The sequence below is a fragment of the Ursus americanus genome, chromosome 32 (genome assembly GCF_024610735.1).
Source record: "Ursus americanus isolate L20-20 chromosome 32, mUrsAme1.1.p, whole genome shotgun sequence".
In the NCBI taxonomy this organism is placed as follows: Eukaryota; Metazoa; Chordata; class Mammalia; order Carnivora; family Ursidae; genus Ursus; species Ursus americanus.
The window spans coordinates 18,514,011-18,526,369 of NC_142158.1; the positions used below are offsets into that span (position 1 = coordinate 18,514,011).

The following is a 12,359-nucleotide window of genomic DNA, read 5'->3' on the forward strand; positions in this document are numbered from 1 at the left end:
TGACCAAAGACTTTTGAAAACTCATTTCTAAATGATTTCATCTTTCATCCTGGAACACATATCACTTAATTCAATACTCTCGAGCAAGACCACGCTTTTGTTAACATTCCACATTTCCTTTATTGATTATCGTAGGCCATCCTATCCAAGGGGAATGGATGATGAACCAAGATAGCTCTCTTTAATTTCTAGGTCATAATAGTTCTGGTGGAAGCGAACTGGAGGCCCGTCCAGTAAAAGAATGACCCCAGTAATGGCAAGGTGGAGAAAAGCAAAAAAAGAAGACAAAAAGGAATTTTTCTTGCTGATGTTATCCATATTATATTGAGACAGCTCTCTTTCTCGCTCTCTCAACCCAAGACCTAACAAGGTTGGTAGCTAGAAAAGCCATAGAAACTCAAAATGCTCTTGGGTATTCATCTGAGGACAGTTCCTTTCAGTAGGACACATGACAAGAGTTGGAGGCCAAGTTCCCCCACCCCATCCAGGCTTCCCCAGGGAGGCATAAAGAAAGCTCGTCTTGGGTGCTCTCCCACCCACCGCAGGACACCCAGCCTTGCAGGGCGAGGTCACTCTGGAATACTCAGTCAGCCTCAGATACTGAGAAGTACATCATGTTGTGTGTGTGTGGTTTCTTTAAAAATACGGATATGAAAAACAGACCACAGACACTCTCTGACAAGTTGTGTAATTTTTCTACACAAATCAAGGCTTGAAAACTCTTGGAGGCGATAAATGGGAACATGGAACCAGGGTGACAGGACACCGTGAGTCATCTCGACTTCCTCCTGGTCACAGACACCCTACAAAAGCTCCATGTGTCTCAGATTTTGGCTGGGGGCTTTCCGTCTGAATTCATCCTCCATCCGATAGCTATGGCTTGCCCCTTCTTTTCATTTCTCCCTCGGCATCACATTCGTCTGAATCCTTGCTGGTCTACAAATAACGTCATTGTGTTACGCTGGGCGTTGGGTTTTTAAGTGTCAGCGTCCTGCGCTCAGCCTTACGTGAGGAGATAGCGTAGAACATTTCTAACTGCATTCCTGTGATAGTATGTAGCTGCTAAAAATTTTTTTAAATGGTAGGAGAAGGAGATTTAGAGTATCCACTTATCTGGATGAGCACTGAGTAGTATGGATAGAACTGTAGACATTGTACACCTGAAACTCCTAACGCTGTATGTTAACTACACTGGAATTAAAATTTTTTAAATTAAATTAAAATTTTTTTCAGATGGTGGTTATTTTCATAACCCTGGGGGTGGGGGTTGAATTAGACTAATAGATAGAATTTTAGCAACTTTAGGTTTTTCTCCAGATTCTCCTTAAACTTGTAGTTCTTACGACCTCTTAGACTATAAAAACGAACAAAAAAAGAAGACTGGGAAGGAACGTTCATTTATCGGTGATACAAAGAGGCAACAATAATAGGTTTTTGTTTTGTTCTTTTTCTGAATCAGATGATTCTGTTTCTGATGTCTGCCCACCTGGCTGGTGGGTAATGCAGTCCTAGTCATGACTCTTCCCCACTTTGTGGATCCTGAGTACTGCATGGTACCAGAACAAGGAGGAAGGGGGTGGAGGGAGGGAAGGTGCCGGGAGGCTAAACTGTGGAGGCTCATAGCCAACACTCCTCTTCCTGCTGCCACTGGATACTGGTGTTAAAAATTATTCTGAAGGTAAGGAAGACTTTATCCAAAAGACAGCTGCATGGAACTGGGAAAAATGCGGGTTATGGTCAGGGGGCAGGATGAGGGGGTCAGTGGATGGAAACTTGCAAAGTAGAGACATCAGGGGTGGGGGGATTCTGGCTAATTGGCTCAACAGAATCCTCGCTGAAGACACACCAGGATGATCAGACACCAAGGAGGGAGGTGAGGAATTTGCTCAGATGCAAAGGATGGTGTTAACTTAAGCATAGGGGTTCTTTCTAAATGACCCATCAGGATTCTTGCTCAAAGTGGGCAATGCAGGTCCAACAAAGACGAACACTGAAGCCCAAGGTCAAAGTATAGGCTTAGAGGAGCCTCACTAAAGTTTAGTCAAGAAAAGAGTCTTTGTCACTGATTGCCTGGCAAGGTCTAGACGTTCTGCTCTGAAAGGATTCCCTCGTAGTTGCTGTGTCCACAGACCACCCATGGGACCCTTACAGCTACTCTACAGAAAATTGGCCACGATCTGTAGGAGGCACTTGGCTTGAGAAGGGCTTCGGATTTTCCATGCATAGAAACCCCAAAGTTGACCTCTCCTTTTAGTTTTATTGAATCTCCCCCTCCTACCCACCAACACAGAGCCAATGCAACACCTCAATTGCAAATACTTTCCTTCACCCACTTCCTTTCCTGGAATACCCAGTTGACCCTACTCAAGCAACAAATGTTGGGTAGGGTTGCCTTCTGGGTACCAACAAACCATGCTTTGGCTTCCTACTACAAAGGCTTGGTTTCTTGGGATAGGAGAGGTGCAAACACAAGAGGGAACACAAAAATAAATATCTCAGTATATTGTTTCTCAGTCATCCATGGAATGACTTAAAACATAATGGTTTGAATATGTGTGGTTTTCTATTGCAGTGTTTCACTGCATACCTGCAAATACTATAGTATTGTCTAGAATGCTAGTAAAATTATTTCAAGTTCAGGATATTCTGCCAAAAACACTTGACTTCCGGGTGCTGTATCCCCTGAAAAATTACAAACCATTAACATTGTATGTGTGAAAATGTGCTGCGCCATGTCAGGAGCATGGTGGCTGTAGACCATTGCTTGTTGATTCTGAATTACATCATTGGATTCAGTGGGAGAGAAGGAAAAAAGAGAATTCCTTGTGTCTTGGGGAAGGGAACTCTCGGCTAAGAACAGGAGGGATCATGGCCCCCTTAATGCTGAAGTCAGAAGATTCATCAGAGGACGGGAGAACTGACAGATAAAATACAGGATACCTAGTTCAATTTGAATTTCAATACAATTTTTGTATATGTGTGTATACCATGCAATATTTGGGACATATTTACACTAAAAGTGTTTATCTGAAATTCACATTTAGCTGGGTGCCCTATATTTTTATATGCCATATCTGGCAACGCTAACTACAGGGTCCTTTTTTAAGTATCAGCTGAAGCCATTGATAATATGGTTATTGAGCCTACAAAGGGCGCCATGTTTAAAATCGTGCCCTAAACTAGACACCAAAATGGGCAGGTCAAATACTGTAGTAAATCACCTTATATCCTTCTGGCTTCCAGTCCTGCACTGCCTCTCCCGGCCGCAAGCTGGAGCTGTCACTGTCCTGGGTGGATGGACACGTGTCCCAAGCTTCAGGCAACCAGAAACACGTTGTTTCCTTCACAGGTTTCTCTCAACTTCCAGTCCCAGGCCCCGGTCTCAGACCTCTGCTCTTCTTTCTGAACACTCTCTCTCAGAGAACATCTTTCCTCGCTCACAGATTCCACTACCACTGAGCAGGTCTCTGCCTCTGGGGGTTCAGGCAGCAGCCCCACTGTTGAGGTCCACTTGGGTTTCTCATCATTTCTTAGACTCAGCCGGCCAGAGCAAAACCCACAAGCCTCCCTTCAGACCAACTCCTCTTCACATCTGTGGCACCCTGGTCTCCACTGGCCCCAACCTGCTGGCATCTTGCATGGCCCCCTTTCCTGCCTCATACAGTCAGACCAAGTCTCCACACTGTTTCTCTGTGAATCGCCCCTCACCCATAGCCTTTCCCAACGCGGCCACGTTCATCTCAGCCTACCCCTCACATCTCACATCGCAACTCTCCCAAACCCATGCTTTTCCTCTCCAAATCTGTCTCCTTATTACTTCCGTGGCTTCTGGCTTCCTGCAGGGCTCAATCGAAGCTTCTTTTCCTGCTGTTCAGGGCCCTCCATAGTAAAGTCCTACCCTGCCTAGAAATGTAGGTTCCTATTTCCCACCACGAACCTTCCTCCATGGCCTCTCGGTCTCAGAAGATGGCTTCCTCCTTTCTACCCCAGCTCCACTCTCCCCTCTGAGGAAGTGCTCAATCCTACCCCTCCCTCAGAGACAGAGGAAATTCTCTTCCTTTGTGAAGATTTCTCTAATCTGACCTTCCTGGGTCTCTTTCTACACTCAGTCTTCACCTCACCGTGAAGTCCTGTAAGGATAAAATGGTGCCATTTTCTTTGTTTGATAAAGGGGATGGATGTGGTGGCCTCCTTCACCGAGATCCTAGCTTCCCTCAGTGATGGGGTTCAAAATGCATGACCCCCTAAATATGGTACCTAAGCATATTGAGTATCTTAAGTTGAAGGAGTTTGAGAAAATGGCAGACACAAGAAAGTCACTCAAGAGTGGCCCTCCCACTCTGTTCCCCTGAAGCAGGTGACAAGACTGTGGTGTGAGAGGTACCTTCCCCAGACCTGCAGGGAAGGACAATCCTTCTCTCCGAGACAGGGGGACACTGAGAAGAACCAAACACACAGGCCTCCCTAAGTCTCCCCCAGTTCACTACACCTACGTCACAGCCTTTCCTATCACACTTCTCCACAACTGTCCCTCTTCATCACACCCAGCATAAAAACACTCGCATTGAACCATCTTTACGAGTCTGCATTTCCTTACAAAAGTTCCTGTATCACATAAAGCCATATTAAATAAATTTGTATGCTTTTCTCTTATTAACTTCTCCTTGTAAGTTAATTTTCAGACCTAGCCAAGGCCCCTAAGAAAGTCAAGGAAAACTTTTTCCTCCCCTACATCTGTATCCTCTTGGTTTGGGGGTGATGGGCTCTGGAGAAATATTTTCCAGCTCTGCAGGGAACATCCCCTCTAGACCTGGGCCTCCAATATCTCCCATACCTGGGTCCTCGTATCTGAGTCCCCAGAGCTGGTGGAACCTATACGCTAAGAACGGAGCTTCCTGGGGTTCAGGCTTCATTTCCAAATGGAAATGAGAAAAATCTAACTTGTATTCACCGTAATAAAATTTTCCTAAGTGATAACTTCATACTTAAGTAGTGCTTAGGGCTTTTTCCGGCTTAAACATTTTTTTAAATGTTGTAGTTTTTTTTGCACTGGTCAATGCTAAAAAGCCAGCTCTTTCTGGAAACTCCCATTTCCTGATTTCTTATATCACTGTCTGCTTCATCCAATGCTGCCTAATTAGCATCCTGAGTTCTCGGGGCACCTGGGTGGCTCAGTCGGTTAAGCATCTGCCTTCAGCTCAGGTCATGACCCCACGGTCCTGGGATCGAGTCCTGTATCGGGCTCCCTGCTCAGAGGAGAGTCTGCTTCTTCCTCTCCCTCTGCTTGCTGCTCCCCCTACTTGTGCTCTCTCTCTCCCTCATCCTCTCTCTCAAATGAATAAATAAAATCTAAAAACAAAAAACCCAGAGTTCTTGTACCTCACTGCTGTCTGCCAGTGGTTTCCATGATGCACTCTCCAGAAAATAAATCCATGTCCGACACAGGTCTTAAAGCCTATGGTGAATCAAGTTACAGTTGGCCTAAATCCACTCTTTCTTTCTGAAATTTGGTAAGGATCAATTTCTCTATAAGAGTTATCATCCTCTCAAACTTCACGGCCATCCAGGGGAAACAAAGATGTTGATTCTAAATGGCCATTTGCCCTTAATTCTGATGGGTTGGGACAGTCTCGAATAAGGAACAGTATCCAATTCTGATTGGAAATGGGTAGGGCAAAAAAACACATATGCAAAAAATATTTAACAGGTCAATAATTAGCAGTGTGCTTTCCATGATATCCTGAAGTCTTACTCTAACTAGCAAGAGGAATTCTGTAGAAGGTCGATTCCAACTGGGCCCCACCCAAGGATGGCCATTGATTGATCTGGGGACGGGATGGAAGGGAGCAGAGGACAGAGGCAGTGAAGCCAGTTAGGCAATTATGGCAGCAGTCCAGGTGAGGTAATGAGGGCCCGAAATAAAATGGTGAGGGCAGGAAGAAAAGAACATGCTTAAGAGACCTTGAGCCTGGGTGTGTCTGAGAACTATCCAGGTGGCCCGCAGGAGCCATTGGCTTAAAGAGGTGATGAGTAGAGGGAAACAGGGAAGGCAACGTCAGTGAGGAGGCCCTTCCTCTGTGGGTCAGGGATTTGGGTTCCCTGGACCTGACCCCATGGGTTTATGACCACATTCTGCAGAAAGGGATGCGGCAGACTGCAGTACCCAAAGTTCTGTTCTCAAAAGACAGTGGGAGACACAGAAGCAGAAGCCATGCTACCTCATGGCCAGGTGACAGAATGCACCCCAAAATAGAAAGCAGCATCCTGTCCTCTGAGCCAGAGCCCAGGGTGGCTCTGGGGGAAGTCCATGAGGAACGTGCACCTGTCGGCTGGAGCCTGGGAGCGTTGGTAGGCAAACTTTGACAGAGGAAAAGAAGGTCCAGAGCAGCTCTGGGGACAAAGAACACCATGGGGGCCGAGCCAGAGACCACGAGAGAGACCCCAGGGGCTCACAGAAAAAACGGGCTGGATCTGCGTTCTAGAGGAGGGACACCGGCCAGTGAAATCCGAGTTCTGACAGTGAATCTGACCTCATTTGTAGCCAGAGGCTGGCGGGGCCTGGAAACATCCGTGTTACAAATAGACACACACCCGAACTTATCACATTACATTACAACCCCAGTTTACATAACTTTCTCCCTCACTGCTCCGGAAGCTTCTGGGGCGAAGTTCCTCTGTACGCTCTCTGAACAGAGTGCACGCATGTGGGAGGTGTGGGTCTAGTGTGGCCTATATCCGGCTGAAACCCCAAGAGGGATCTCACTGTAATACAACCGTGGCACCGTGTTGCCTGACCCTAAAACAGCGTCATTAGAAAATTCCAGTTTAAGAACAAGAAATCAACATTCCTCCTGGGGATACTGCGAGTCCCAGAATGACGCTGGGGCCCGGGAAGTACCTGGTCCCTTTAGTGATGGTCAGCAAATTACGTCTATGTCTGCATTTCTTACTACACGGGGACCCGCTGAAACTTACTAACTGGGCTGCTTGGCCAAGAACAGCCAGCAAATTCAGAGAGAGGGGGAAATTCCTTTCTTTTCAGGGGCTGGGAGGGGGAAGGCAGGTTAATTAAGGGTTTTGGAGACCAAAGTCTAAGCAACACACACGCGCGCATGTACCCACACCAATTTCAACCCCATGATCCGGGACTCTGGAGAGAGTCACTCGGGCCAGGAAGAGGCACCTAGAGATTTCTTGAAAATAGGGGCCGAGAGGCACTGAGAACGGAGCTTAGAGGAGAGGCACCTGCTACAGAGAGGCCACAGGTAAGCAAACAAAGCCACCAATTCAATCTGCTGCCTCAGACCCCCCCCTCCAGGAAGCAAAGTCTGGGGGGAAGGCCAACTGCCCCCCAAGAGGGACTCTAGGAGTCACTAAGGCAACACGAAAGCCATAACCTGACAGAAAACCTTTGCAGCTGATAGAGAGTAGGACGATTTTCGTGTCCCCAGCCATGGATACAGACACTGCTCCCCAGTTTGCTTTGTGGGGTCATAACATAGGGTAACCCCATTACATTCCAGTTGTCGCACCCCGGCCCCATCATTTACGGTCACGCTGGAGCCGGGCCTTATCAGTGAAAGCGAATTTAAACTTGTTCCTCCTGATGGTCCTGAATGGGAGCTGGCCTGGAGGGGTGGGGAGCAGAGATGCTTGTATTAATGGTACATAGTGCTCCCCACACACATTTCCCCCCCCCCAAAGTCATGGACTTTTTTTTTTAACTGCTCTCTGAAAGAGGCACACATTGCTGTACCCTCCACTCCTCCTGCTATTCTCAAGCAGGAACAGACACACTCCCAGGTCTGGGCAGGGGGATTTTTCCAGCACACTGTTGGCCACAGTGGATCAGAGGAAGCTCTTTCCCAGCTCTGCAGAGAACTGTGTCCAAAGCAAGAAAAATAAGTAATATTGATTACAGTGTTTGAAGAATTTTAAAACAAGTGTTTGCCATTCCAGCTTGCTTTTCTAGTCTTAGCATTTGAGAAAAATCCTGCATTTCCAGATAGTAAACTATTTGGTATGGGGCTTTTCAAAAGGGCCTGGTCATATTTTTCCTAGGATCTACATGGTAGAGCGAATATCTGCCCATCACCACTGCTCGAAAAGGTTACAGAGTCAGTAGTAGCTGGGACGGGACAAAGATGGCACAGAAATATCAATTCTAGAATGAGACGCATACAATTTAAAAGCGTACTAATTTCTCAGTCTCCCGTTAAGTACGGATTTGCAAACACCATCAATGCGAAAGAGGCAAAGATACATCAGGCGTGTATCCTGCCCTCGAGCACAAGTCATCCTGGTGTTTGTGATAATACACATGTGTCCAGGACCAGACCAGAAGCAGAGATGATAAAGGTGCTTGTAGAAGTTCAGAAGACAGACAGACAGCCGGACGTGCTTTGGGGTGTGCAGAGGAAGGGAACTTCTCCAAGGGCCTAAGAGACCTAAGCAGAGTCCTGCCTGCAAAAAACAGAGAGGACTGATGCTTGGTTTGCAAGAGCAACTGAGAAGATTCCCGGGGAGGGCACACACTGCCCATGTGGACACTAACCACTCCTCCCTGTATGAAGACCCCCAGAACAGGGGCACACGCAGAATTGGAAGGTCAACTCTTCCAGGCTCCTTGGGACCACGGCCAGCTTCTTTGAAAAGGAGAAGATAAACTAATATATATATATATATATATATATATATATATATATATATATATATATATATAGGCCAATTGAAAGCTCTGTCACTGTCCTCATGCAGGGTGTGCCCCGGTGTAGGGGGAAGCCAGCTTGGTAACTCCCCACCCACGCACCCGCCCCCCGCGGCCCTCAGAGCCGGAGGGAGGGGAACCGAGAGACTTCACTCCCCAGGCCTCTGTGAGGGGGACAGAAGCACCTAGAACAGGCTGATCAGCTGTGTGGGCTCTGTTTTGGGTAGCTGCCTGATGTCTCTGTCATTGTCACAGCCAGTTACAAACCCCGAGGGACTCCCCATTTGTCCCCAGCCCTCCAACCAGAGGGAGAGCCTGGAAGTGTCCTAGTGTTCCAACAATGGGCTGCCAGGTGAATCAGCAGCCTCTGCGGCCCCGTCGCCTGGGTGGGCTCCCACCCCAGGCTGGATGGCTTCCAGAAACCCCTGTGACCCTTTAGTCAGTGGGTCAACTGAAACCTACGTTGAGGAAGTGGCTTTTGAGCTGAGCCTTGGAGAAGGAAGGGGATTTGCCGTCTGGGCCAGAAAGCGGCTCACAGGCAAAGGTTTCACACAAAGGCCTTCAGGGGGGAAAACAAGAAAGGAGAAGAAAAGGCACGTTTCCAGGAATGAACACCCAGCAGATCACAGATTCACATTTTTCCCCTTCCCTCTTGCAATCTTCCGTCACGTGTATCAGCTCGGACTTACAGCGGGGGCAGAGCCTGACCTCGCTCCAAGTTTTTCCCACATCCCAGCGCTCTAGTTCCCCTTCTTCATACAAGTCCGAAGAAACCTGTTCACGTTCTTAAGACATTGCCCGCACCCACGCCTGCCGAACACCTGGGATGTGCCGGCCCCGTTCACGGTCCTCGGTTAAAACTCACCGCCACACCCAGCCCCGTTTCACCTCTTCCTCCGTGAAGATAAGAGTTCTTGCCTGACGTTGGTCCCCCTGGGTTATGAAAGGCAGGGACGTGTCTCCTGATGGGGAGGGACAGACCAGGGGGCTCAGGCCTGAAATAAGGGCCTCCAGCCAGAGTCCCACCCTGGGTGGGTGAGGCAGGACTGTGAGGCTCCTCGGGAAAAGGAGTCAGTGCCAGTGTCAAGTTTGCTCTTCAGAATGTGGTCTGGAGCCCAGCGGCCCCAGCCTCCCTGGGAGTTTTATAAACAAGACAAAACCTCAGGCCCGGGCCCCAGAGGGACTGAATTAGAATCTGCATTTGAACCTCTGAACGAATGGATCTGAGAGTATTACTAGTAATAGACAAAACACCATCCATCCCCCTGTGGCATCTTGTTTAATCCTCAGAACACCCTGGTATCTTATCTCCTTTGTACAGATAAAGAAAACTGTGGCTCAGAGAGGTCGAAACTACCTTGTGACACATCATATATTTGGGCCCCCATCAGCTAGAATTCAACATTCTTGCCTTTTTCCACTGCAGCTATGGGGCCTTTGCTCCACCGTGGAGAGCAGCCCCAGTGTCTGCCCTCACAGGCCGGCGGGGGGTGGGGGGGGTGGGGGGGGGCTGGGCAGGGCTTGCAATGCTCTGCAAAAGGTGAACCCAAAGGGCTGTGGAAGGTCCCCCACCGAAATTCCTCACGGAGCCCAACACCTTCCCAACTCCTGCAAAGGCCCAGTCTCAATAAGCAAGGACCCCCAAGCATGTCTGTGTCTAATTGAGAAAGGTTACAGAAAAACCATTTCTTCATTTCTGCTAGCCATCCAGAAAGCAAGAGAGAAATGGTCGAAAGCCACAGGACAGCCATTTGGCAAAGCTTTTCAGCACAGCCTTTCTATTTCTCCGTTTTGCAAGCTCTGGGGGTCCACTGAGACTTCCCCAATCAAGCAAGGATCCTTTTCTGAACATTTTGCAAGTCTTTCTTACAAAGGCCAGGAAACGTGACTCGGCAGAGCCATCAAGGTCCTGAGGTGGGTTTTTAAGGTCCAGATTGCAGCAGCCTGCAGACTGATCTCACCCACCACGTAGGTCCTTCACTTCGGTACCAAATCCAGCTTCTTAAACCAGCCCCTTTGCCCTGTGGATCCCTTGCCTGAGGACTCGTACCGCTCCTGGGACTCCAAGTCCGTATTCACAGCCTCTGCCATCAAGCCCACTTGACCCACGAACACTTGGCACTCACCCAGAGTAGAAGTAAGCCAGCCTGGTTTCTTGAGGCCACCCCGCTCTTCTACTGCAATTGCTCACCGACGGGGCCCTCTTGGACAAGCCAGATCGACACAGCAGGGAAACCAAGCCAAGGCCAAAGGCATTGCAACAGATCCATGAACTGGGTGGCCTCCGCTCAGCTGTGGGTGTCACACGGAGCTCGGGGGAAGTGTTGTGTGGGTCAGTGTTCAACAGTGCTCTCCAAGGGAGAAGTGTGTGCACACCCATCCCTACATAGGTTTGTTATAAACTTTGCTGTTATACAAAGACATTCCGCATAGACGAGTGACTCTCACAGATGCTTCCACTGATTGGTGACACACATATCTTAAACTTACAGTGGCAGCTGCCAAACACGTGTAGCTTTAGGGCGTCTGGGTGGCTCCGTCAGTTCGGCGTCTGCCTTTCAGCTCAGGTCATGATCCCAGGGTCCTGGGATCGAGCCCTGCATCAGGCTCCCCGCTCAGCGGGAAGTCTGCTTCTCCCTCTTCCTGCCACTCCCCTTGCTTGTGCTGTCTCTCTCTCTCTCTGTGTCAAATAAATAATTAAAATCTTAAAAAAAAAAGTGTAGTTTTGACGTGAATGTGGGCTGATATCTTTATTTACATAAGCACGTAAGAGGAAACCAAAATGACAAGTATCTGTGTCAGAACTTCGCTCGTTGGTCCATGATAAGAGGCACTTCTTTGCAGAATCAGATCATAGGTTTCAAACACTAGTATATTTTCTCAATTTTTTGGTGCCGTCACAATGTAATAACCACACACGAGTACACTGAAATCTGTATTTTTAACATCATCTCCCTCACTTTTTTTTTTAAGTGATCTCTGCCCCCAATGTGGGGCTCCAAGTCACGACGCCGAGATCACCAGTCGCAGGCTCCTCTGACCGAGCCAGCCAGGCGCCCCTCCATCACTTTCTCCAGTCTCGGCCAAGGGTCAACAAACTTCTGCTCTAAAGGGCCAGATAATAAATATGGCCAGCTGTGCGAGCGGTACCGTCTCTGTCACGACTGCCGACTCTGAAAGCGACCGCGGGCAACCTGTAAACGGATGCGAACAGCTGCGCTCCAGTAACGCGTGTGCACAAACAGCCGGGAGCCCAGATCCGGCCCGCAGGCGGCAGCTTGCCAGCCCCTGGTCTAGCCCGTCGATGAAACGATGACTCAAGCCCCGATGTGTGGTATTTCTTTGAAAATCAGCCCACTGTGGCCGATTCCAAGCTCTCCACGTGAAGTCAGAGACTGAGCCTGGAGGACGGGACGTGCAGCAGCACACCCTTCCACGCCCCCTTGCTGGGGCTGCCGTCACAAAATACGGCTCACTGGTGCCTCAATAATGGGCATGTCTTTCTCGCAGTCCTGGAGGCTGAAGTCCCAGATCGAGGAGCGGGAGACTCGGTGCCGTGCCTCTGTCCTCACCTCTGGTGGTTTGCCGGCAGTCCCAGCGTGGCTTGGTTTCCGCAGCATGGCCCGATCTCTGTCTTCGTGTTCACGCGGTG

The 12,359-nt window shown here is 48.8% G+C and overlaps 1 long non-coding RNA gene across 3 annotated transcripts in view; it reads right to left on the reverse strand.

Moving 5' to 3' along the window:
- The window catches only part of LOC123801585 (uncharacterized), a 125,838-nt gene extending 114,855 nt beyond the window's left edge, over positions 1-10,983 (reverse strand). For all 3 annotated transcript variants that reach the window (XR_015722526.1, XR_015722525.1, XR_006782264.2), the window contains exon 1: positions 10,834-10,983. This is a non-coding gene — a long non-coding RNA (uncharacterized LOC123801585). The remainder of the gene's footprint in view (positions 1-10,833) is intronic.
- Positions 10,984-12,359: the final 1,376 nt, after the last annotated feature.